A 17094-nucleotide genomic window follows, 5' to 3' on the forward strand; every position below is an offset into this window, starting at 1 on the left:
ACCAACCTCCACGGTTTTATGACAAGTCACCACAGCACAGGAAGCTTTAGGTGGCCGCTTCTTTTTCTAAATTTATTTTATTGAAGCACAGCAGCTGATTTACAATGTTGTGTTAATTTCTACTGTACAAATCAAAGTGATTCAGTCATACATATACATATATATATTCTTTTTCGTATTCTTTTCCATTATGGTTTATCACAGGATATTGAATATAGTTGTTCCCTGTGCTGTACAGTAGGACCTTGTTGCTTATCCATTCTGTATCTAATAGTTTGCATCTGCTAATCCCAAACTCCTTCCCTCCCCCACCCCAATCCCCTTGGCAACCACAAGTCTGTTCTCTATGTCTGTGAGTCTCTTTCTGTTTCGTAGTTAAGTTCTTTTTTTTTTTTTGGCTGCACCTCGCAGCATGTGGGATTTTAGTTCCCCGACCAAGGATCAAACTCGTGCTCCCTGCAATGGAAGCGCAGAATCTTAACCACTGGACCTCCAAGGAAGTCCATGGATGAGTTCATTTGTGTCATATTTTAGATTTAAGTGGGCCACTTTTATCCCAAGTACATGACCCATGAGTAAACGTCATCAAAGGTGCGATATGAATAGGAATATCGGATGAATCAGGTTGGGATTTTCACAGTTTGGAACCCCCAAAGCTGGGGGAGAGACTGGAAGCCAATTTCAGTTGCTCAAAAGCCTCTTCAGGTTCCAGAGACAGAGACCGGGAGAATGTGCGTGCAGTCGCTCCACCTGAGGTTTGGTCTGCTCTGCAAAGCTGGAGATAATCCACTGTGAGTTAGACTGCACCAGCCCCCACATTGGCTAATTATTTTCGGTCGGAGTAAGCTGTTTTATCTGCAAAATGGGCCGACTCCTAGACTCTAACACTCTATGGCCGGCAACTGACAACAGATGCTCTAAATATTCCACCTGAGTTTAGCAAGATTGCAATTTGTCTGGTGAGGCTTATGTGCTTATTCAGGGAGAAATTGTAAGAAAACCCCAAAGCAGGCAGATTCTTAACTGCGCCACCAGGGAAGTCCCTCAGTCTTACTTTTTTAACCACTCTCATAAGCTCTGCCTTTTAATTGGTCTGTTTAATCCATTTACGTGTGATGGTTAGGTTTAAGTCTATCATCTTGCTATTTATTTTCTATTTGTCCCATCTGTTCTTTGTTCCTTTTCTCCTCTCTTCCTGGTTTCTTTGGATTAATCAAATATTTCTGGCGTTCTATTTTTTCTCTGCAGTTGGTTTGTTAGCTCTGATAACTGAGGCCACTGGTTCTGCTCAGGAGCCCCCTCTTCCTGCGCCATATTCTGGAAAGTACCTCCAGGCAGAGATGCAGGCTGCTCGGAGCAATCTCCACATCTGTCTTCCTTCTGATCACAGTTGTGCGCTGCCCGTTGGCCAGCAAGTCATCTATATCCTGAATAACCTTAGAGCTCTCTGGTGGACACATCTCTCTTAAGTTTTCCCATAAATGCCTAGAGGCAATAATAAGAGAGTGTGAAACCCTCGAGGAGTCCCTTGCTATAAATATCAGACTTTTTTCGTAAGCAAAAGCAAACAAGAATTTAGACTCATCTGCTAGAGGAACAAGAAAGAAAGAAAGAAAATGCAGGCCAATGATCAGATACAGAAAAACTTGTGCAGACAATGGTACCAAAGTCAAAGGAGCTGTAGGAGTTCATGAAACAACAAATGTATTTACTTCTTTGAGCTCTTGTACAAATCTATGTAATGGTTGATTATTTTTACCAAATTTACCTTCCATTATGGGATGAATGTGTCTCCCCCAAAAATTCATATGTTGGGGACTTCCCTGGTGGTGCAGTGGTTAAGAATCCACCTGCCAATGCAAGGGACATGGGGTCGAGCCCTGGTCCGGGAAGATCCCACATGCCGCGGAGCAACTAAGCCTGTGTGCCACAACTACTGGGCCCATGTGCCACAACTACTGAAGCCTGTCCTTAGAGCCCGTGCTCTGCAACAAGAGAAGCCACTGCAATGAGAAGCCCACACACCACAAGAAAGAGTAGCTCCTGTTCTCTGCAACTAGAGAAAGCCCGTGTGCAGCAACGAAGATCCAATGCAGCCAAAAATTAAAAATTAATTGCTTAATTAATTTAAAAAAATTTATATGTTGAAGCCCCAATCCCTGATGGGATGGTATTTGGAGGTGGAGACATTGAGAGGTAATTAAGTTTAGATGAGGTCATGGGGGGGCCCTTATAAGGGATTAGCACCCTTAAGAGAAGAAGTTAGAGGTCTCATTCTTTCCACCCAAAAGCGCGTAGCAAAGGCTGTGGGAGAACACAGTGAAAGGAGCTCACTACAGGAAGTGAGCTCTCACCAGGAGCCCACTACAGGAAGTGAGCTCTCACCAGGAGCCCACTACAGGAAGTGAGCTCTCACCAGGAGCCCACTACAGGAAGTGAGCTCTCACCAGGAGCCCACTACAGGAAGTGAGCTCTCACCAGGAGCCCACTACAGGAAGTGAGCTCTCACCAGGAGCCCACTACAGGAAGTGAGCTCTCACCAGGAGCCCACTACAGGAAGTGAGCTCTCACCAGGAGCCCACTACAGGAAGTGAGCTCTCACCAGGAGCCACATCTGCTGGCATCTTGATCTAGGACGTCCAGCCTTGAGCACTGTGAGAAATAAATGTCTATAGTTTAAGCACCCTGCCCCCAATCCCAGGTCTCTGTTATTTTGTTATAGCAGCCCAAGCTGACTAAGGTATCTTTATTTTTTACTGGAAGTGTGGGAATTTAGGGGGTGAGTGCCTTTTAAAAATTATCCTTTGTGTTTTGAATTCTTTTATAACGTGTGTGTTATATTCCTTCTAGTTGAGCTCTTCACAAAGGATTTTGTTTTACACATGACTATGGCTTATCCCTTTAGTAAACTATTTGTATTGTTTCTATATCTCGAATTTAACTAACACCTTTATTCTCTAGGGTTCAAAAGATGCAACAATTTGTTTCAGCTTGGGGTGCTTTTCCAGCACGGTGTGACATGACCACTTCTGTCATCCCCATTTCCTTTCAGAAGCCACAGAGTAACCAGATCAGGTGCTTTTCCCCCCAGGAGCTACACAGACACTCCCTCTGGAGGACAGAATATGGCAGCCTCTAAGTTGCACAGCAAGCCCCTCTCCCCAACAGGTTTGTGCTGATTCCAGAGACAGTGAGAACACACATTCCTTGGTCAGAAAAAGTATCTGTGTGGGAACTGCAGAGGGAAAGGAACAGCAGCCCGTACTGGTGGGAAGCGAGACATTTCTCAGGAAGTTGCAGAACAAGCAGCACCAGTATCTGCCAGAAAAGGCACTGACGGATTAGCCCCAGGAAAGGAGGAAATGTTATTGACACAGAGGTTCCCCACTTCCCATGTCTCAAAGTCCCAGTCTGTGAGCTTTGAGCCGTTTGCCAAGTGTTTCCTAGCTGAGGGTCTTGCCCTCTAGGCTCTCCTGATTCTCTGGTCCCTGCAATTCCTGCCTCTTTCGATCTCTTTCTCCAAAATTCCTCTGTCTGGGAGTCTTTGGCTTCTCCGGATAAAGGTATACAGGGTCTTTCTTCCTTTCTCCTCCTTACAGGTCGGCCAGAGCAGAGTTCCAACTGAGCAACTGACACTGCTTCACGCTGCCAAGGGCTTCAGCAACGTCTGGGGCCTTATTTATTTATTTGGCTGCGTTGGGTCTTCATTGCTGCACATGGGCTTTCTCTAGTTGTGGCAAGTGGGGGCTACTCTTCGTTGCAGTGCGTGGGCTTCTCATTGTGGTGGCTTCTCTTGTTTCGGAGCACGGGCTCTAGGCGTGCGGGCTTCAGTAGTTGTGGCTCACGGGCTCTAGAGCACAGGATCAGTAGTTGTGGCGCATGGGCTTAGTTGCTCCATGGCATGTGGGATCTTCCCAGACCAGGGCTCGAACCCATGTACCGTGCATTGGCAGGCAAATTCCTAACCACTGCACCACCAGGGAAGTCCACTTCTGGGGCTTTAAATGGTAATATCAGGTGTCCAGGAAGGCATGTGGATGACCTCAGAGTCCTGGGTAGTTTCTCAATGGCATCAGCCTTGCTGACCATCTAAGTAGGAAGAGCTCGTTTTCCTCTCACTGTGACAAGAAAAAGGTAGAATTATATTGCATTTTGCTCTCCTTTCCAGTACTGACGTCCAACAACTTAACACCTTATTAATAACAGAGAGACAACAGGAAAATCTCTAAACACTCGGAAACTAAACAACACACTTCTAAACAATCCATGGGTCAAAGAGGAAGTCCTGAGGGAAATTTTAAAAGTCTATTGAGCTGGATGAAAATAAAAATACAGCAGAGCAAAATGTGTGGGACAGCTAAAGCAGTGCTGAGAGGGAAATTTATAGCACTCAAATGTGTACATTAGAAAAGACGATAAGTCTCAAATCAATAACCTGAGTTCCCACCTCAAGAAAGTAGAAAAAGAAGCACAAAAGGCAGGACCAGAAATCAAGGACAATGGAAGCAGAAAATCACATGAGAAAATTAATGAAACAAAAGATCAATAAAATTGACAAACCTTTAGAAGACTGACAAAGAAAAAAAAAGGGAGGGGGCTTCCCTGGCGGCGCAGTGGTTGAGAGTCCGCCTGCCGATGCAGGGGACACAGGTTCGTGCCCCGGTCCGGGAAGGTCCCACATGCTGTGGAGCGGCTGGGCCCGTGAGCCATGGCCGCTGGGCCTGCGCATCCGGAGCCTGTGCTCCGCAACGGGAGAGGCCACAACAGTGAGAGGCCCGCGTACCGCAAAAAAACAAACAAACAAAAAAAAAGAAAAAAGGGAGGGACTTCCCTGGTGGCACAGTGGATAGGACTCCGTGCTCTCAATTTAGGGGGCCTGGGTTCGATCCCTAGTCAGGGAACTAGATTCCACATGCATGCCACAACTAAGAGTTCGCATGCCACAACTAAGAAGCCCGTGTGCCGCAACTAAGGAACCTGCCTGCTGTATCTGAGACCCAGCACAACCAAATAAATAAATAAATAAATATTTTTTAAAAAGGAAAGAAAGAAAAAAGGGAGAAGAAACAAATAACGAGTATCAGGAATGAAACAGGGGATATCACCATAGACCCTTCAGGCATCAAAAGGATCATAAGGAATTCTACCAATAGTTTACAAAAATGTGACAATTTAAATAGAAATGGAAATGGACAGGAACTTCCTTGGCAGTCCAGTGGTTAAGACTCCACGCTTCCACTGCAGGGTGCACAGGTTCGATCCCTGGTTGGGGAACTAAGATCTCAGGTGCTGCGCTGCACTGTCAAAAAGAAAAAGAAAAAAAGAAATTGAAATAGACAAATTCCTCAAAAACACGAACTACCAAATCTCGCCCAATATAAAATAAATAATTTGAATAATCCTATAACTATTAAGGAAATTGAATTGATGATTTAAAATCTCCCCCAAAAAGAAACTTCTAGTCATAGATGGCTTCACTGAAGAATTCTGCCAAACATTTAAAGAAGAATTAATATCCATTCTACACAATCTCTTCCAAAAAATGGAAGAGGAGGGAGTATTTCTTAATTTATTTTATGAAGCTAGTATTACTCTGACACCAAAACCAGACAAAGAACATTTAAAAAGAAAAGGCTACAAACCAGTATCCCTCATGAACCTAGACCCAAAAATGCTTAACAAAATATCAGTGAATGGAATTCAACAAAATATGGAAAGACAAATGCTGAGCCCGTGTGCCACAACTACTGAGCCCACGTGCCACAACTACTGAAGCCCGCACGACTGGAGCCCGTGCTCCGCAACAAGAGAAGCCACTGCAATGAGAAGCCCGTGCACCACAGCAAAGAGTAGCCCCTGCTCGACGCAACTAGAGAAAACCTGTGCGCAGCAATGGAGACCCAAAACAGCCAAAAATTAATAAATTAATTAATTTTAAAAAATGAGATGTCACTTTACACCCACTGGAATGGCCAGAACAAAAAACAATTGTTGGAGAGGATGTGGAGAGACTGGAACCCTCATCTATTGTTGGTGGTTGTGATTGTTCATTTTATGTGTCCACTTGGGTGGGCCCTGGAATTCCAGATATCTGGTTAAACATTATTTCTGGCATGTCTGTGAGGGTGTTTCCAGAAGAGATGAACATCTGAATCGGTTACACTGAGGAAAGCAGATGGCCCTTCCCAATGGGGGTGGACCTCCACAAACCCCTTGAGGGCCTGAATAGAACCCAAAAACCCAGGGAGGATCTCCTCTCTCTGCCTGACTGCGAGCTGGTGTCATTGGTGGTCTCTCCTGACCTTGGACTGGGATTTACACCATCAGGTCCCCTGGTTCTCAGGCCTTTGAAGTCAGACTAGAATTTATATCACCGGCTTGCTGACTTTAGACTGTGGGACCTCTGAGCCTCCATAATTTCATGAGCCAATTCCTTATAATAAACCTCATGGTGTGTGCGTGCGTGTGTGTGTGTGTGTGTGTGTGTGTGTGTGTGTGTGTGTGTGTATATATATATATATATATATATAATCTCCTGTATTCCAGACACTGCAGACATAGTCTTCCTTACCTCCAGTGTGGACCAGCAGTCCAACTTCCCCTTGGTAGTCAGGATCAATGACCCCAGCCAGCACAGGAAGTCCATTCCCTGCCTATTGATTCAGACTCATGAGGAGCCCAAGGTGGCTGAGTGACAGTTTTAACTTCCGGTTCAATGGAATCATTGCTGTGTTTCCTTGTGGAAGCCTCCGACTTCTGGAGCTAAGACCTCTAGGCCCGCAGAGCATAATGCTGCAGAAACAGGAAGCAAAGCTTTTGCCTGTGGGTCACTGGGGGTAATAGAGAGTGGTGTCACCACCATTTCCAGCCCCTGATGCCTGCACCGTGAATCCTGGCTGTGGGAAAAACGGTATCGTACGCTGAACGCTGACTCTGAGTGTATACAGCCTTCTGGAGAACCTTGCCCCTGCCCTGGAGGGTATCTCCACCTAGCTGGCACTGTGAGTCTGCAAGGGGCCTTTGCACCCATCTACCAAGCCCTTTCCACAGTGGAAGTGGTCCAATGTAATCAACCTGTCACCAGGGAGCTGGCTGATTAGTCTGGGGATTGGTACCATATTGGGACTCGGTACTAGTCTCTGTTGCTGGCAGATTGGGCACTCATCAGTGGCCATAGCCGGGCTGGACTTGGTGAGTGGAAGTCCACGTTGCTGCACCTTCCATCATAGAATGAATACCATATGCACTAATATTTAAAGTGTTTTCGTTTGGCAAATTATCTTGCTTCTTGCTTATCTTATTGAATTTAGGTCAGATTGACAACAATTTACTTGCAGGGGATAATGTCTATCATCTCAACTGTTTTAATGTTTTATGTTAATAAATGTCATGGTAGCAAAGCAATGATATATTGTCAGGAATGGAAGAAGAGTTTTTAAAGTAACTTTCACAAGCTCAGGATATTCATTTTACACTTTTCTCTAAAATGAAGCAAGTGATGCTGTATTTTCAAAATTCATCTTCAATCTTTCTTTTTTTCATGATTTTTTTTAATTTGGTTGCACTGGATCCTAGTTGTGGCAGGCGGGTTCCTTAGTTGCGGCACATGGGCTCCTTAGTTGTGGCATGCAAACTCTTAGTTGTGGCATGCATGCGGGATCTAGTTCCTTGACCAGGGATCGAACCTGGGCCCCTTGCATTGGGAGTGAGGAGTCTTATCCACTTCGCCACCAGGGAAGTCCCTTCAATCTTTCATCAATAGTCAGTTCCAACAAATTATCCTGTAAAGTCGTAGTCAAATTTAAAGAATATTTTAGAGAAATGCAAATCAAAACTACAATGAAGTATCACCTCGCACTGGTCAGGATGGCCATCACCAAAAAGTTGACAAATAGGGAATTCCCTGGTGGTCCCATAGTGAGGACTCGGGTCTTTGCTCCAGAGACAATCTATGTTTGCCTCTGGCTGACAGTTGGGACACTAGAAATCCCGGCTTTCCTTAATCCGGTTTCCAGGGCTCTAAATAGCTCAGATCTTGAGTGCAGTCCCTTACAGGACAGAGCTGCAATCTTTTAGAGGGCTATTCTAGTTCCACCTTACGCTTACTCCTAGACCTTTGGGTCTTTAACCCAAAGCATGAGGTACCATCTCCAAGTTTTGATCCCCTGCCACATAAGTCTGTCAACAGCTGTGCTCAGCTTCTCAGACTCTCAGCTGCCTCTCCAGGACTCAGCAGGTGGCCTTAGGGGATAAGTCCCCTTAAATGCTGAGCTCACATCTCTTTCACTTGCCTCTTTCTTCCATATTTTGGCCTCAATTCTTCACCACCTGTTATCACTTGGACATTTTCAAGCAAATGTTTTTCATACTTTGTTGAGCTTGTCTAGTTGTCCTCAGTGAGAGCTGTGGTTCAAATTGCTTATTCTATCATTGCTGGCCACAGACGTCATTCAGCACCATGATTTGAGGCTCTCTTTATGTCACTGGGTCTACATGTAAATATTTTCTTGTTTGTTTGGTTGGTTGTTTTTTCTAATTTATTTATTTTTGGCTGCGTTGGGTCTTTGTTGCTGCGCGCGGGCTTTCTCTAGTTGCGGCGAGCAGGGACTACTCTTCGTTGCGGTGCGCGGGCTTCTCATTGTGGTGGCTTCTCTTGCTGCGGAGCACAGGCTCTAGGCACGTGGGCTTCAGTAGTTGTGGCTCGCGGGCTCAGTAGTTCTGGCTTGCGGGCTCTAGAGTGCAGGCTCAGTAGTTGTGGTGCACAGGCTTAGTTGCTCCACGGCATGTGGGATCTTCCCGGACCAGGGCTCAAACCCATGTCCCCTGCCCTGGCAGGTGGATTCTTAACCACTGCGCCACCAGGGAAGTCCCTTTTCTTTTTTTTTTTCTTTCTTTCTTTTTTTTTTTTTGTCGTGCCCTGCAGCCTGCGGGATCTTAGTTCCCCAACCAGGGACTGAACCCGAGCCCCGGCAGTGAAAGCCCCGAGTCCTAACCACTGGACCACCAGGGAATTCTCTACATGTAAACCTTGCTTGCAAAGACGGCACAGTGCTCCCTAATGTCCTATCTGCTTCCTCAGTGATGGATGTTCAGATTGCCTGCACGTTCTTGTCACAGAAAATAAAGCTACAATGAGCTTTGTCACACATGTAACACCTTATACATTGTGTCTTAGGTGACACAGAATTACAGGGTCTTAGGCCAGGTGTATACATACTTTTTTTTTTACATTTTGGCCATGCTGCAAGGCATGTGGGATCTTAGTTCCCCGACCAGGGATAGAACCCACACCGCCTGTTGTAGAAGTGTTAACCAATGGACCGCCAGGGAAGTCCCAGGTGTATACATACATTTTTTTAATATTAAATTTATTATTTTTTAAATTTAAGTTTGTTAGTATCCTTTTTTTCTTCCAGTTTTATTGAGATATAACTGACATACAGCACTGTATGAGTTAAAGGTGTACAGCACAATGATTTGGCTTACATACGTCATGCAATTATTGTCATAGTAAGTTTGGTGAACATTCATCGTCTCACATAGATATAAAATTAAACAAATAGAAATTCTTTTTTTACGTGCCGCGGAGCAACTAAGCCTGGGCTTCAGTAGTTGCGGCACACGAGCTTCAGTAGTTATGGCTCTCGGGCTCTAGAGCACAGGCTCAGCAGTTGTGGCGCATGGGCTTAGTTGCTCCAGGACATGTAGGATCTTCCTGGACCGGGGCTCGAACCAGTGTCCACTGCATTGGCAGGCGGAGTCTTAACCACTGTGCCACCAGGGAAGCCCTCATTGCTTTTTTAATTTAATTTACATTTCTCTCATAATCCATGGGCTTGAGCATCTTCTTTTTATGCTTCTCAGTATTTTGGGTTTTTCTTCTGTAAACTCCCTATTCATATGCTTTGCCCGTTTTTGATATTTTAATTTTAATATTTTTCCAGCTTAATTGAGATGTAATTGACATATAACCATTAAAATACACTGTAAGTCAGGAAAACGGAAACTACACTAAGTATTTCAACAGAGAGGATTTAATACAGAGAGTTTATTAAGCAGGAAGCAGAAGACTGGGCATTGGAGGAACTGAGATAGCACAAAGGCAATAACTACAGGCAGCAGCTGCCCACCTTCAGGGCTGGGAGAACACAAGGAAGAGCTTGGGTATGGATCTCAAAGCTCAGAGGAGGGGCCCTGCAGAGTTGGAAATCAGACACAGAGGAGAGGGTGTTGAGTCGCTGCTGCAGAGGCTCAGGGGAAGGGCCACATCGGTCTGGGACTCTCACCTCTGAGGAAGAGTGCCCCTTGGCCGGTTCTAAGAATGCTGAAATCAGCTCGAGATGGAAATCAACTGACACTGCCAGGCTGAGGGCCGAGGCTGGGCCAGAGTGATAGGAGCAGAAAGCGAACAGGAAGGAGTAAGACCCTTGTCCACTTCTCCAGCCTTTCAGTCTTCCTCTAGTGCCCCTACTGGTGGAACCCAACAGACACAGAGCCAGAAGACGAGGAAGCGTTGCGGAGCCCAGCGTGGCACAGCTCCCGGCTCTAAGCCTCTTCAGCGTCTCGGCATCAAACCCTTCTACATGTATTTGAACTGCCAGCAGCAATGGTGACAACTGTATGTTTCTGCCTGACCAAAGGCCAGCATCTTCCATAAAAATATGCTCCCACCCTCTCCCCAAAGAGGAGAGAGGCCAATTCCCAAGAGCCCTTTTTTTTAAATCTTAGCTCCCCCACCAGGGATTGAACCTGGGCTCCGGCAGTGAGAGCGCCAAATCCTAACCACTGGACACCACGGAATTCCCCCAAGAGCCTTTTTTTTTTTTTTTTTTTTTTTTTTTTTTTGCGGTACGCGGGCCTCTCACTGTTGTGGCCTCTCCCGTCGCGGAGCACAGGCTCCGGACGCGCAGGCTCAGCGGCCATGGCTCACGGCCCCAGCCGCTCCGCGGCATGCGGGATCCCCCCAGACCAGGGCACGAACCCATGTCCCCTGCATCGGCAGGCGGACTCTCAACCTCTGCGCCACCAGGGAAGCCCCCCCCAAGAGCCTTTTTAATCATCTCTGATGACAGCCACAGTGCTGCTGGTGTTAATTTCTCCTCTAAATGTCATAGTTCCACTTTAATACCCTGTGATCCCGAGACTAAATTGTAAAGTTACGATCAAAACAATTGCTATATAAAGTAATAAGGGGAGAGGAGAGGAAGCAGAGAATTCTATATATATAATGTATATATATATGTATATACGTAGTATACATACCACGTCTGGGACAGTGTGAATCTCTGCTTTTGTCGGCCTAAGCTCTCTGCAGTAGTGAGGGCCAGGTCGACCTTGACCAGGGGAAGTCTGTGTTGTTGAGTCCATGCATAACACACCCCTGCCACCATGGCCGCTTTGTTCAGGGGCCTGTTGAGCGAGCGCTGGGGTTGCTGGGAAGGAGGCTGGCTGGCATCCACAGAGCACATCTTTCAGTCTCATCTGCAGTGGACGCCCCTCTGAAAGGTCCGTCCACATTCCTCTTCCCCAAACCTATGTTGCCAAACTTCCAGCCCTGTTCTTTCCAAGTCATGACCATTTAGCCAAATCAGTAGCAGTTTCCTACGAATCTATGCAGATCCATACTTCTGGCCGTCCCTCAGGCCAGTCAGAATGGGCAATCAACTACATCAAGTTAAATAGCTTCTGCACAGCCAAAGAAAGAACACTGAAAAAACAACCTATGGAAAGGGAGAGATATTTGCAAACCATCCAGCAGATAAGGGGTTAATATCCAAATATACATAACATGCAACTGAACAGGAAAAAACTAAATAATCTGATTTCAAGATGGGCAAAGGACCTGAACAGACATTTTTCCAAAGAAGACATCCAGGTGGCCAACAGGTTCATGAAAAGATGCACAACATCACTAATCATCAGGGCAACGCAAATCAAAATCGCGGGGTGATATCACCTCACACCCGTCAGAACGGCCATCATCAAAAAGAGACAGAGGGCTTCCCTGGCGGCGCAGTGGTTGAGAGTCTGCCTGCCGATGCGGGGGACACGGGTTCGTGCCCCGGTCCGGGAAGATCCCACATGCCGCAGAGCGGCTGGGCCCGCAAGCCATGGCCGCTGAGCCTGCGTGTCCGGAGCCTGTGCTCCGCAACAGGAGAGGCTGCAACAGTGAGAGGCCCGCGTACCACCAAAAAAAAAATAAAAAGAATCTGCCTGCCGATGCAGGGGACACGGGTTCGTGCCCCGGTCCGGGAGGATCCCACATGCCGCGGAGTGGCTGGGCCCGTGAGCCATGGCCGCTGGGCCTGTGCGTCCGGAGCCTCTGCTCCTCAACGGGAGAGGCCACAGCAGTGAGAGGCCCGCGTACCACAAAAAAACAAAAAGCAAACAAACAAACAAAAAAAGAGACAGATAACAAATGTTGGTGAAGATGCGGAGAAAAGGGAAGCCTTGTGCACTGTTGGCGGGAATGTGAATTGGTGCAGGTACTTTGGGTATATTATATACGCAAAGGAAATCAAACCACCTTCTTGAAGAGTTTTCTGCGCCCCAATGTTCACAGCTGCACTATTTACAATAGCCAAGACATGGAAACAAGTTAAGTGTCCTTCGATGGATGAATGGATAAAGAAGATGCAGTATATATATACAATTGGATATTATTCAGCCATAAAAAAAGAAAGAAATCCTGCCACTTGGGACAACGTGGATAGAACTTGAGGACACTACGCTCAGTGAAATAAATCAGACAGAGAAAGACAAATACTGCGTGTATAATCTCATTTCTGTGTGGAGTCTAAAAAAGCTGAAGTGATAGAATAGACAGTAGGACGGTGGTTGTCAGGGGCTGGGGGAAATGAACACGTGGTGGTCAAGGGCACAGACTTCCGGTTAGAAGAGGAATAAGTTCTGGGGTCTAAGGTACAACATGGCGAGTATAGTTAATAATACTGTATTGTATACTTGAAAGTTGCTATGAACAGCAAAGTGACTCAGTCATACATATATACGCATTATTTTTCATATTCTTTTCCATGATGGTTTATCACAGAATATTGAATAGAGTTCCCTGTGCTCTACAGTAGGACCGTGTTGTTTACCCATCCTATAGATACTAGTTTTTATTTTTTTATTTATTTATTTTTTATAGATACTAGTTTGAATCTACTCATCCCAAACTCCCACTGCTTCCTTCCCCCACCCCCTCCCCCTTGGCGACCACAACTCTGTTCTATAAGAGTAGATCTTAAACGTTCTCACTAACAACAACAACGACAAAATGATAATTCTGTGAGGTGAAGGATGTGTTCACTAACACTATTGTGGTAAACATTTTGCAACAAATATGTGTACCAAATCGTGGTGTTGTACACCTTCAACTTACATGATAGTATATGTCAGGCTCGCCCGTGAATGGTTCTGGCAGGCTCCCAGCAGACTGTGCAGCGCCATCCACAAGCCAGGCTCCAGTTGCTCCCTCCTCACTCACCTGTCCTGCAAAACATCCCGGGAAGCACAGACGTGGCAGAAGGAGAGGATGTGCTGCAGGAAACCGAGGCGCTTCCTCAGGCTGCTTTCCTTCTGAAACCACCTGAGCTCCTGTCTCTAAAATCCCATTTCCACTCATGGCGACGCGCCGCTGCACGTGCCCAAACTATGGCTTGACAGGTCAGACCGACACCCAGTTCTGGATGGAAAACTCAGGTCACCCAGAGTCCTAAGAGTTCAGTCTCTTCCAGGGCCCGATAGCAAAGCCAAGTCTGCTTCTCCAAAGGAGAATGGTTATCGGAAAGAAGAGGACATGGATTTTCTACAAAAGCCTAAAGGTCTGCGTGGTGACCCCCCATCGGTGCTGGCCAGAGACTCCGCCCAGTCTCACTACCTTCCACAGACATTTTGAGAAGTATTGGACCTGCTGGGTCACAAGGCCCAGTTGCAAGTGCTCCTTGCACGGCAGCCTGGACTCACTGCAGAGTTCTCTCCTGCTCAGGTCCCCACACAAAGTGGCAGCCTTGAGTTACACACTCGATGGGTCAATGTGGCACACTCACCTGTGATATATATTCCACAATCGGAGAGAGTACACCAAACGTTATTTTTAGAGGTGTTTGGTGTAGGTTCAGCGTCCTGTCTTTCACCTTGAAGAGGGTATCTTTACATTCCGTAGAGCATTGAACTTCCCGAAACTTCACTGAGGTTTTACTTCCCTAACTTTTCATGGAGTAACTCTCCCCCCTTCTAGTCCGGGTATGTCTTACTAAGGCATCTCTAGTACTTTCTGCCTCTTGCTCCTCATATCCAATCAGGATGATGTCATTGATGTAGTGAACCAGTGGCTGTTGTGAGAAATGGTGAGACAAAGTCTCTAAGCGTTACATTATGTCAGAGAGGAGGCGAGGTGACATGGCCCTTAGGTGCGCTGTTGGCCCTGCCAAGTAAAAACAAAGTGCTTCTGGTGGACTTCGCAAAATGGTATGGAGTTAAACAGTCAATAGGGCAAGACCTGCGTACCAGGGGCCAGGGGTTGTGTGTTTACTGCTTCGGTAAAGAGACTACCTCTGGAACAGCAGCTGTAATCCGAGTCACTGCCTGATGAAGTTGACATCAATCCATAGTCATTCTCCAAGATCTATCCACCTTCTGCCCAGACTCAAATAGACAAATGGGGATATGAGCAAATATCATCACAACTGCAACTTTCAAGTTCAAGACACAAATACCTGCAGCTCCCCCTAGGACACACCTTCGTGTTCCTTCCTCTACATCAAGCCAGGGTTGTTCTGGCGTCTTGATATCATTGAACTTAGGCCACAGCTGAGTCCAAGTTTAAGTCAACCAACCAAATAGGCTGTTAGAATCCCTTCCAGCTGCATGGGCTAACATTAAATATAGACTCCCTGGTGGCACAGTGGTTGAGAATCTGCCTGCCAATGCTGGGGACAGGGGTTCGAGCCCTGGTCCAGGAAGATGCCACATGCCGCGGAGCAACTAAGCCCGTGCGCCACAACTACTAAGCCTGCGCTCTAGAGCCCGAGAGCCACAATTACTGAAGTCTGCGCGCCTAGAACCCGTGCTCCGCAACAAGAGAAGCCGCTGCAATGAGAAGCCCACACACAGCAATGAAGAGTAGCCCCCGCTCGCTGCAACTAGAGAAAGCCTGCACGCAGCAACGAAGACCCAACTCAGCCAAAAATAGGTGTCCCCTTGCAAAGCATCAGAGAGCTTCCACGACAGCCCTAAAAATTCTCTTCCTCTTTGCAGCCGTGTAGCTGAAAGTGCTGCAAATCAAGCACAACGTTTCATTGTGCGGGTTGCGGAATCCCAAGGTCAGATGAGTTCCCAGCCTCTCCACGTTTCTCATGTGAAAGGCAGGGCAGTGGGTGGGGAGGAGTGAACGGCGCCTTCAAGCCGAAAGACGCAAACAAACCCATCCCCAAAGCGCCTCTCAGGATGTGATTCCTGACACCACCCCTGTTACCAGTTTCTCCATCAGCCTAGATCCAATCAGGAAGCAGAAACGATGGCAGGTCCTTCCCTAGCGCCCTGCACAAGCCTGCCAACACCTTGATCCTGGACTTCCAGCCTCCAGAACTGGGAGACAATTCATTTCTGCTGTTTAAGCCCCTCAGCTTGTAGTCCTTTGCTACAGCAGCCCCACAAACTCATACAGCCCCTAAGCCTGGAAGGAAGGGAAGGGGCTGCGACTCCTCAAACAGCAGCTTGGACAGGGGCCCTGATCGGTGACACTCAGTGTCCGAGTGGGGGCAGAGCCTAGCTAGTGCTGGGGTCTCTGAGCTCAGAAAAGAGCCCCAGGGGGCGGGGACCCAGACCTGTGAGGAGGACGGGCACTGGTTGCCTGCGAAGTGGGATGCAACAAAGCTGCTTTTGTAAGTGTTGGGAAATCTGAAAATTGGATTCAGCTGGTGCCGTGAGGCTGCGCTGCTGACAGCTCGGATGAAGAGGACTCGCGAGGTGATGCTCCCGGGAGGGCGCATGTCCCTTCTCCCTCTTCCGGCTTTGCCGTCTCCCTCTAACACCCCGTGAGAGCAGAGCCTACGACGGGGCCAGCTTGGCAAAGCAGGAATGCGGTTTGCAGAGCCTCTGCTCACGCATCAAGAAGCAGAGGACAACAAAGTGGGTTGGGACTCAAGACAATGGCTTAATACCTGGCCCAGCCGCGTTCCTCCTAGGGCATATCACCCCCAAAAACCGACTGCATAGATCCGCTGTACCCAGAATAGCCAGGCAAATGGATGAGCAAATTGCGCTGCGTCCATACGATGGATACCCCCCAGCAATGAACGGGAGGGCTGACGTCACGAGAGGGGCTGTCTCTGGAGCAAGGTGTTGGCTGGGTAGGGGCATAGAGGGGCTTTCCGCAGTGACGCAAATGTTCTGAGTGGTGGGTTCAACAGTGAAAAATGCAGGTGTGCACTTTATGTCACGCGTGCTAACTCCCAACAATGACATTTTGGGGGGGGTTTAGGGCAGTGAAATGACTCTGTATGATACTGTACATTTGTCCAAATCCATAGAACATACAACGCCAAGAGTGAACGCTAAGGTAAGCTGTGGACTTCAGTTAACGAAAACGAATCACTACCGGATCATCACTTGTAACAAATGTTAAGACGTGAATAATGAGGGAAACTGCTGAGGGGCGGGGCTGAGGGACTCTGGGGGAACTCTCTACTCTCTGCTCAGTTTTTCTGTAAACCTAAAATTGCTCTTAAAAACAATGAGGCAGCCAGGGCAGACATGGCAGCTCCAGCTCAGCAGGACCCCAGGCTCCTTTTACGTCGCTGCTCTGCCATGCCCTCCATTCGGCGGTGCAGGATGGCTCTCCTCGCAGGCTGGGGAGACGGAGCCGGGCAGAGAAAGGCACACTGTGCTTCCTTAAGGGCACAGCCCAGAGGTTGCCCCTGCACTCACATTCCTCTGGCCCTACCTAGATGCAAAGGAGTCTGGGAGATGTATCTTCAGCTGAGCAAAATTCTATTGTTATGTAACAAGAAGACAGGTATTGGGGACAAGAAGCAGATGCTGCTACAGGTGGAGATTAAGTGGGGCTGATGAGCGTAGACAGCTCTTGAG

Source organism: Orcinus orca, chromosome X (genome assembly GCF_937001465.1).
Source record: "Orcinus orca chromosome X, mOrcOrc1.1, whole genome shotgun sequence".
NCBI classification, from domain to species: Eukaryota; Metazoa; Chordata; class Mammalia; order Artiodactyla; family Delphinidae; genus Orcinus; species Orcinus orca.